The sequence below is a fragment of the Terrapene carolina genome, unplaced genomic scaffold (genome assembly GCF_002925995.2).
Source record: "Terrapene carolina triunguis isolate 2854851 unplaced genomic scaffold, T_m_triunguis-2.0 Scaffold238, whole genome shotgun sequence".
NCBI classification, from domain to species: domain Eukaryota; kingdom Metazoa; phylum Chordata; order Testudines; family Emydidae; genus Terrapene; species Terrapene triunguis.
Genome location: NW_020664589.1, coordinates 16,806,116 through 16,815,153, shown reverse-complemented (window position 1 = coordinate 16,815,153; position 9,038 = coordinate 16,806,116).

The following is a 9,038-nucleotide window of genomic DNA, read 5'->3' as shown; positions in this document are numbered from 1 at the left end:
AGCTGGCCTATTTCTGAACAAGGTTCTGCCAGGAATTGTCACAAATGTGGCTTTTTGCAAGTCCGGGTATTTTTTAAAATAGTTTATGTCCCTGATTCAGTCATGTACTTAACGCAGGTGCCTAATTTCAACCCTGATACACATATGCTCCAAGTGAATAGCGTAGCTGAAGTCGACGTACTTAGATCTACTTACTGCGGTGTCTTCACTGCGGTGAGTCGACAGCTGACGCTCTCCCGTTGACTCTGCTTGCGCTCCTCGTTCTGGTGGAGTACCAGAGTCGACGGGAGAGCGCTAGACTAGACGCGATAAATGGACCACCGCTGGATTGATCGCTGCCCGCCGATCCGGTGGATAGTGTAAACAAGCCCGAGACACCTGTTTAAGTACCATGCTGAACTGGGGCCTTAAACTATCAATTGACTGGTACTGGATGATTTTAGGCAATTTATTTTTTTTCATGACAAACAACTTAGTATTTATTGTAATATATTGTGCCATGCTTCTTTGTTTAGCTAATACTGGGACTTTTGCATTTTTGCCATGATTTTGCATTTTTTCTCACTGCAGACAACCAGCCTTGGTAGTGCTAAACAGCAATGTATAGAAGAAGAAGAATAGGCTGATAATACTTTGCATATATCTACCACTTCATCCACAGGGTGCTGTAATGATTGGCAATAGGTCTAGTTTTATTAACATCCTCATTAATGACATGGTAGAGGGGGCAAATGGCACTTTACTTAAATTATAGTCAACATTGCTCATGACAAGTAACTTGTGGTTTTAGGTAAAATCAGGAAATGAATATTCTAAAAGATTTAGACTGCCATCTAGTGACTCCTTCACTTATTTATACTTTGCCGTTGTAATTTTTTGGTCTGGCCAACAATTTTTGATATCTTTTGGAGAGTAGGGGTTAGAAAACTGACCATTTTTCAAAACTGGAATTTTTTTGGGGGGGAGGGAAATTAAAAATTTTCTGGTTTTCAATGAAACCCCACAATGAAAAATATTTTATTTTTTTATTTTTTCCCCCCTATCCTCCCATTTTCCTATCTCCCTTCTTCAGGGGCAAAATAGAAAATGAAAAAAAGTGAAGGGGAAATTGGAAAAACAAAAAGCCATTTTTGAAACTGCAAATTTTCAATACACATTTTGAATGAATGACAAAGCGCTCCTTTTTGAAACCTGCAGATTAAAAACAAAAATCCTATTTATTTTGCAAAAACTCCCATTTTTTGGCCAGCTACTGTAACGTCGCTTATAAGTTTTTCCTGTTCCAGAATGGTATGTGGGTTTAACTAAGAAACCACTGGTTCTGCCTTTTCAAATGTGCGGAGTTCAGTAATTGGGCGGTTGGAGATATGATGGTGAAAATCAGGTTGAAATTAAAATGAAGCTTCCTTATGCATTTTGCTGCACCTTCTTCATCTAGTCTGACCTCCAGAGAAGACATTGATGTTGTATTATGACCTAAAGATTTTAACTGAGTGCAGCCAATCCATCTGCTTCCCAGAATGGGAAGGGGCACATTTGTCACACATGCTTCACTTGGCAATTAGAAGTATACATTTTACTATTAAAAATGTGTGTGGCTAAAATGTAAAAGAGAGAAGTCACTGATTTTTAAAATCTAGAAATGCCATTTGAGACCTTCACATGCAATACTAACGCAAAGTTGTTTGATTTTATTGTATTTTAAGTGGCTTGCTTTGGGAAGTAGCTATTTTGGAAACATCTAACTAAAATCACCAGTGGACCCTGTTTTAATTTAACAATTTATTCTCTGGGTTCTTGGAGCCTGGCTGCAGCTGGCCCTGTTCATTTCAGCCCACTTTACATTTTAGCCAAGCAAATACCATCAGAGAATGAGTTCTCTATGTATTTGTTGTAAAAGCAAAAGCAGAATTTCCACCAGATTTTATAGCACAATAGAACATGAAGTGCTGAATGCAAGAAAGGACCCCCTCCTGCTTTTTACAATCAAGTGCATTTGGGAAGGATTTTTTTTCTTACATTATTTTGCAGAAAAATAAAACTCATGTCACACTTCAGGGCTTCCCAGGGATCCTTCCCCCTCTTCCCTGCGGAGGGGTTTATCTCCTTGTAGTGTTGCTTTGTGACTTTTAAAAACAGATGCAGTGTTCCACACCAGAGATGGATGCATTTCAGTAGTGGGTGAAGTGATTCCTGCCTTATGTAGCATGTGAAATCCTTTGGGATGAAAAGTCCTATACAAATGTAAGATTTGTTTATGTATTTATTTAGGAGACCTCTTCAAGGAATGGGATGAGCAATCCCCTTCTCGGAGAAGCAAAGGACACCTGATCAGCAATGGGGGCACCTGGTAATTTAATACCCAGTGGAGGTAACATCCAGGCGATGTTGTGAAGGCCACAAGTACAACTGGGCTCAAAAAGGAATTAGATAAGTTCATGGAGAAGAGGTCCAAGGCAAGAGCTGCCATACTGGGTCAGTATCCTATGTTCTTTAGTGGAAGAACTACAAGTGACAGTGGACTATGGAGGATCTTGTGCCTAAGGAAGGGAGTGCTTCATCCAGTTACAGCTGTTTAGTTACTTCTCTAGTTGTACCAGAGTTTACAGCGTTTTGGGGTCTGACAATACCAAATCGGTTCTGTTCCAATTGGGAGTGTGCCATCTAGTGGCTTTTGTGCAGAACAGTCAAAGAACAGAAAAATCAAATGACAGAACTGCAGAAATAAGGAATAAAAAGATACTAAGGTCATCTAGCTAATCCCCTTCAACCACTGCACGATTGTTCCCTACTGTATGTTATCCAGTCCAGTATTTAATCACTGAGCAGTGGGGCATCCACCACTCCCTTTGGAAAACCACTCTGCAGCCTAATAAATCTTGCTGTTAAGAAATGTGTCCTGGTATTTAATGGTGTTCTGTAGTTATTTGCTACTCCAGCCCCACCTTATTCACTGTATGCAAAGTTATGCATATTTGTTCCTTTTAATTTTTCCTTATCAGTCACTCCCTCACCCCTTTAATCATTTGTTCTCCTTTTTCTGAATTCTGTCCAATTTCCGGTATTAAAGTGCCCAGCAGTGAATAATTTATTTACCTTCAGCCTCACTCAGGGCCGGCTCTAGACCATGCGAGGAGTGTCTTTGGTGCCCTCCCATTTGTTAAATGTTTGAATACCTTATTTTTTATTGCATTTGTAGCCCATTTCACAACTTTGATGCACAACTTGCATGCATGATTTATCCCTGTCATATAAGACTATAAATTTGCCTGCTAGGAACTGTAAATCTGTAATTATTCATGTCATATATAAGCAAATAAAAATTGTTTCCTCTAAGCTTATAGAAGCTTTTTAATTTTAAGAATAACTGAAATGTATTAACATCAAGAAATTGACCAGTATTAATAGTGTTTCCTATACTGAGCTCCTGAAGGCTTCTTTGGGGGCATCTTTTATTTTCTATGAGGGAAAACAAACAGTATTAGGGAGAGCAAAATCTTTGTTCCTCAATCTTAGAAAGTCATCAAACATTATGTGTTAATCATGGCAAAAGAAGTAACAGTATTTCTTTTATATTGTTTGTGGTTTGATAGATATCTATGGCATCTCATTAAATATGTCCTTTATTAGTCGCTACTTGCACTCTTCAAGTCTTAAAACACAAGTACACTTTCACAATTACACAATAAAACAAGGTTCACAATATTGCAGCTGGGCTGTCACTTCACTTTGTTTTTATATCTCACTGGCTGACTGGCGACACCCCACCCCTTATTTACCCGCAAGGGCATGGCGGACAACATTCTAGGAGGTTCAAGGAAAAGGTAGTTCTCAGAAAGTCTGGAAGGTTCCATGAGATTCTACAAAGATCCAGAACATTCTAGGAGGTTAGTGAAAAATTCATCCGCCTACGGAATACCTGAAACATTTTACTTCAAACATTCTATTTTCTCTTTTGTTGCTAACAACAAAAACAATGCCCCGAACCCAGTGCCCCCCCAAGCTGGGTACCCCAGGTGGTTGCCTGGGTCGCCTGTCCCTAAATCTGGCCCTGGCCTCACTAATGCCTTTTAGAAATAGACTCTCACCTCCCGGGTGTGTGCTGTGATGCAAATGACTTTTCTAGCCACCATAAGACCTTGCAAGTTTGTAACTAATTTGCCAGCTCTATCAGTCTGTCTCTTTCGCTGTTAGGCCCCCATCCTGCAAATACTTATGCACATTCTTAATTTTAGGAATGTGAGTAATTCCATTTAAACCAAAATTTAAACTTATGTGTAATATTTGTACGATGTTTTCCAAGTATTTCCCTCCGCTATTGGATGTCTGGTTTGGGATGGTTTGTCCCTGAGTGTATTAGTGTCATTCCTCAATTTATTTCCTGCCCATATTTCTGACTTTGCCTTTTTCTAGTTCTCTGTCTCACCAAGGTTCAGAACCCTTCATGCTTATTACCCTAAGCAAATTGAGCTACCATGCTATCTACCCTCCTCTCCTATATCATTAAGGAAGATTTTAATTAAGATGAATTTTAACATAAATCTATGTGGTGGTATCACATTGTATACATATCCCATCTGCATACATTGCTATTCATCATTACCCTTTTCTTCTGGGTTTTTGTATTACTTAATTTTGTACCATGGTGATAGGTGTTATGTAACAATCTAAAATAGATTGTGAGATGTATGTTGTTTCAGCTAATTTTGAGTCCATGTGACAGTTTTCTCTCCTTTACCATCACCCCCTCCCCCCATAAAAAAAAACTGCCATGCATTCTTTCGTCTGACTGTGATTTCTCAGGTTTAGACATGTAGCAAGACAGCAATCTGTACCCATCAGCACACACTCCCTAATGGATCGCTCTACACATACAGTTAGTTACTAGCGGAAGTTGCCAATAGGAATAGTAGAGGGGTTTCTGCTTCCTCAATGAAAGCGTCAGCAAAGAGGTAACAGAGCAGATTAATCTGAGTTTATCCTTGAGCTGCCGTGCTGAGAACATGTGAATGGCAATGGAAAAGGCTCTGCCTCTTTTCATTTCCAGATCCCAATGCAGAATGCTGTAGTTTGGTATAGTGGCTTTAATATAAGAATGTCCTAGACATCTCGTGGCCTATTACAGTCTAACATGAAAAGGCAACTAAGGTATAATGGAGAAAGGCTCTATTTGCAGACAGTCTGTGTAGATTAGGGTGAAGGTGAAATGGGTTATGATGGTCAAGTTTCAAGCCGAATGATTAATCACAGTAACAAGGCCTGATCATTTTACTAAAGAAGGTGGAACCAAGCACATGGAGAAATAAGAAGAGTCAGTGAGATAAGGATGCTAGACCAGGTAATGGGTGCAGGATGGAAGAAGGATCATGGACTATATGGATGCCACAAAATGAAAGAGGACCCACAGCTGGACTTCAGCATGCATCATTCTGCCCTATATCTGCACTAGCCTCATAGTCCCATAATCCATGGAGTCCCAGCCCTTTGATTAGCCAATGTGCTGGGACAGGGAGGGCAACTGGGAGCAGCTAAAATTGAGGGATAGATAGATTATACTGAGGTGTTTGATTGTTATTTGCATTACTACTAAACCCAAACCCCAGGAATGGGTAAATGTAGACTGTACACAGAGGCCCTGGTTCTGGGCTGTCCTGTGGAACCTGTACACTGGTTCTATGGGTGCAAAGGTATAATTCCTTGTGACAGGGTCTGTTTTTTTTTATTATGGGTACAATGCGTAGCACAGTGGGGCCATTAGATATGACTGCTATAATAATAATAAAAAATAATAAATAATAATAATAGGTGCGCTAAAAGATTAAGGCTTGGTCTACACTAGAAAATTAAATTGGATTAACTACATCACTCAGGGGTATGAAAAATCCCCTGGTGTAGACAGTGCTAAAAAGAATCCTTCCATTGACCTAACTACAGTCTCTCAAGGAGATGGGTTACCTATAACTGATGGGAGAACCCCCTCCCGCCAGCATAGGTAGTGTCTACACTGAAGCACTGTAGTGGTGCAGATGTAGCGGTGCAGGTAGACGAGCTCTTATTCTCTTAACTGGCAGAGAGAAGGACTCATTCTCTGATGTGGGTCAGCCACTAGAGGGAGGACAACGATCCGTATTCTAGCCTGGGTTAAAGAAAATGTCTTGCACACGCATTATCTCTATGAGAGTGAGATCTGTTATTTTCAAAGCTAGCTCCCAATGATCCTTTTGACCTGAATCAGGCCCCCCCATGAAAAACATGAATGACACGGGGACTGAGCCTGCCACAATCATTCACCAGCACTCCAGGGCCATCTTGCTATGTGCCATTTCCGCGAGATGGGCCTGTGTTCATACCTCCTGGCTGAGGGCCACCTGTGGCCTAGACCCCACCGGAGGGGTCCGGTATCCTGGGTTGTGGGTTGGGAGGGCTGACCAAATTGTGCTATAGTACTGTTCAAGGTTAGTTATTGGCGTTAAGACTATCAATTCCCACACTCTTTGCTTGTGCAAAGTTCCACTGAAGTCAATGGAAGCCTTGCCTTGGTAAAGTATGCAGGATTGGGCCCATTAATTAAAAGGTCAGTTTTAAAATCCTATAGTGTGAACAATTAAACTCCTTTTGCTCATGTTACTTAGTAATAACACTTTCGATCTTCAGAGGTAATACTGTAACTTCAAAACAGCCACTTCCCTTGTAGTTATTATGCTGTTTGTTTACCTTTGTCAAAGTTAGGAAAAAGTAACATCAACGAAGTAAGTTTTAGTTTTGTTTTGTAATCCATTTAACTTTCTGGGTCTCTGCAGCACTGTCTGTGTTTAAACAATGCAGAAGCATGTTCATTTGTTTACAAGCAACTGTTTTCAGAATCTTAAACAAGTATGGAAACACTTCTATTGCCCTTCATCTTATAAAAACAAAAAATTTGCTATCACACATTAACGTATGGGCTAAGCTGTAGTTAATTTAACTATTCAACTTTGCTGTGTTTGCGGGGAAGGTCACTTCTCTTTGGGATTTGCAATGATGATGATGATGCAGTTAATTGTCTAATATAAGTGTTTATATTATTATTTAAAACTAACTGCAAGGTGAGCATGCAAAGATTAAGTGCAATAAGGGACAGCCATACTGCCTTCTTGGTAAATAAACACATTAATCTATATTAGATTAATGAATTAATTTAGCTAATTAATATGGCTTCATGCCAGGAAGGTTGACAATAGATGCACTGAGGCAGCTAGTGGACAAACGTAGAGAAAAAAGGAAAGAATAGTCACATGGTGTTCATTGATCTGGAAAAGGCCCTGACAGAGTTCCAAGAGAAGTCATCTGGTGGTGTATGGGGGAGAAAATGGTACCGGAGATTTGTGTGTGGCTTGCTCAAGGTGCAATGTCAACAGTCAGAACTTCTGGTGGTGAAACACAAACTGTCAGTAGAGGTGGGAGTGCATCAGAGATCAGTACTAAGCCCTTTCTTGTTTATCTTTATCCTGGATACCTTCCCAAGGAAGATACAGAAGGAGGCACCGTGGGCCTGCTGTTTGCAGATGCTACCATTCCATGCACTGGGGAGAAAGATAGTCTAGAAGAAGATCTTGATAAGGGGAGAGATGTGCTGCAGGGACATGGGTTCAAAATGAGCAGAGGAAAAGCAATGTTTGTGGAATTCAATTTCAATAATGGGAACTCTGAAGACTTAGCCTTGAATCTAGCTGGGAAGACAATACCAACAATACAAAGTGTCACGTTCCTGAGTTCCAGAGTCCAGGAAAAGGTGGAAATGGAGAACAAAATTAGAGCTAGGATAAATACCTGGCTGAAATGGTGAGAGATACGTGGTGTAGTATGTGACATGAAGATTACCAGGAAAAGTCTATAAAATAGTGATCAATCCAGTTTTAATGTGTGGCACTGTATGTTGGTCAACAAAGAAGAAACATGAACAAATGATCTATTTCACAGAAATGAGACTGTTGAGATGGATGAGTGGTATAAGCAAGAAAGAACACATAAGGGATACGTACATGAGAGATATGCTCAAAGTAACACCCATAACAAGAAAATGAGGGAATGCAGGCTCAGATGGTTTAGTCACATAAAACGCAGTCCTGACAACTGCGTCGGTCAGAGAGTTCAACAGATTAAGAATGAAGGAAAAAGAGAGCGAGCGAGACAAGAAGAATTGGTGGGATGTCATAAAGGAAGATGTTAGCATGTGGTGTAAAGGAGGACATGGCATTGAACAGAGGAGTCCTTTGGAGGGAGGGGACTCATAGAGGGGACCCCATTCCATGGGATTAACAGAAAGACAAAGAAGAATTTATTTAGTTAATTCACAAAATTCCCTCTGGCAACTCTCAGGAGGATGATGGGAGAGAGTCCCTGGCCTCTCACTTCTCGTGCCCGCCTCCCACCAAAACTGACACAGTATCATAGAACAGTAGGACTGGAAAGGATCTTGAGAGGTCTCTGGTCCAGTCCCCTGCACTCCTGGCAGGACTAAGTATTATCTAGACCATCCCTGACAGGTGTTTGTCTAACCTGCTCTTAAAGACCTCCAATGATGGAGATTCCACAACCTCCCTAGGCAATTTATTCCACTGCTTAACCACCCTGACAGGAGGTTTTTCCTAATGTCCAAACTAAACTGCCTTTGCTGCAATTTAAGCCCATTGCTTCTTGTCTGACCCTCCGAGGTTAAAGAGCACAACTTTTCTCCCTCCTCCTTGTAACAACCTTTTCTGTATGGTCCAAGACTGGACCAACGCAGCAATAAAACACTCTGTAGACATGCTAAATGCCCAGTGAAGGTGACTCTGGGCATCAGCCCCATTGCACAGTCACCAGCTGGTTGTGCCTATTCATCAACTCTGTTGCATATTCATGAGCCACTAGCTGTGCCTATGGGCACCTGGGTCCCCAGGTTCTGCCCTTGAGGAGGGGCATCCTGGAACAGTCCATTGCGCTCCACGCGTGGGGGGATCCCTGAGGCTCACAACCACAAAAGAGGCTTTTTGGTGTCCTCCATGGGGTGACCCTAC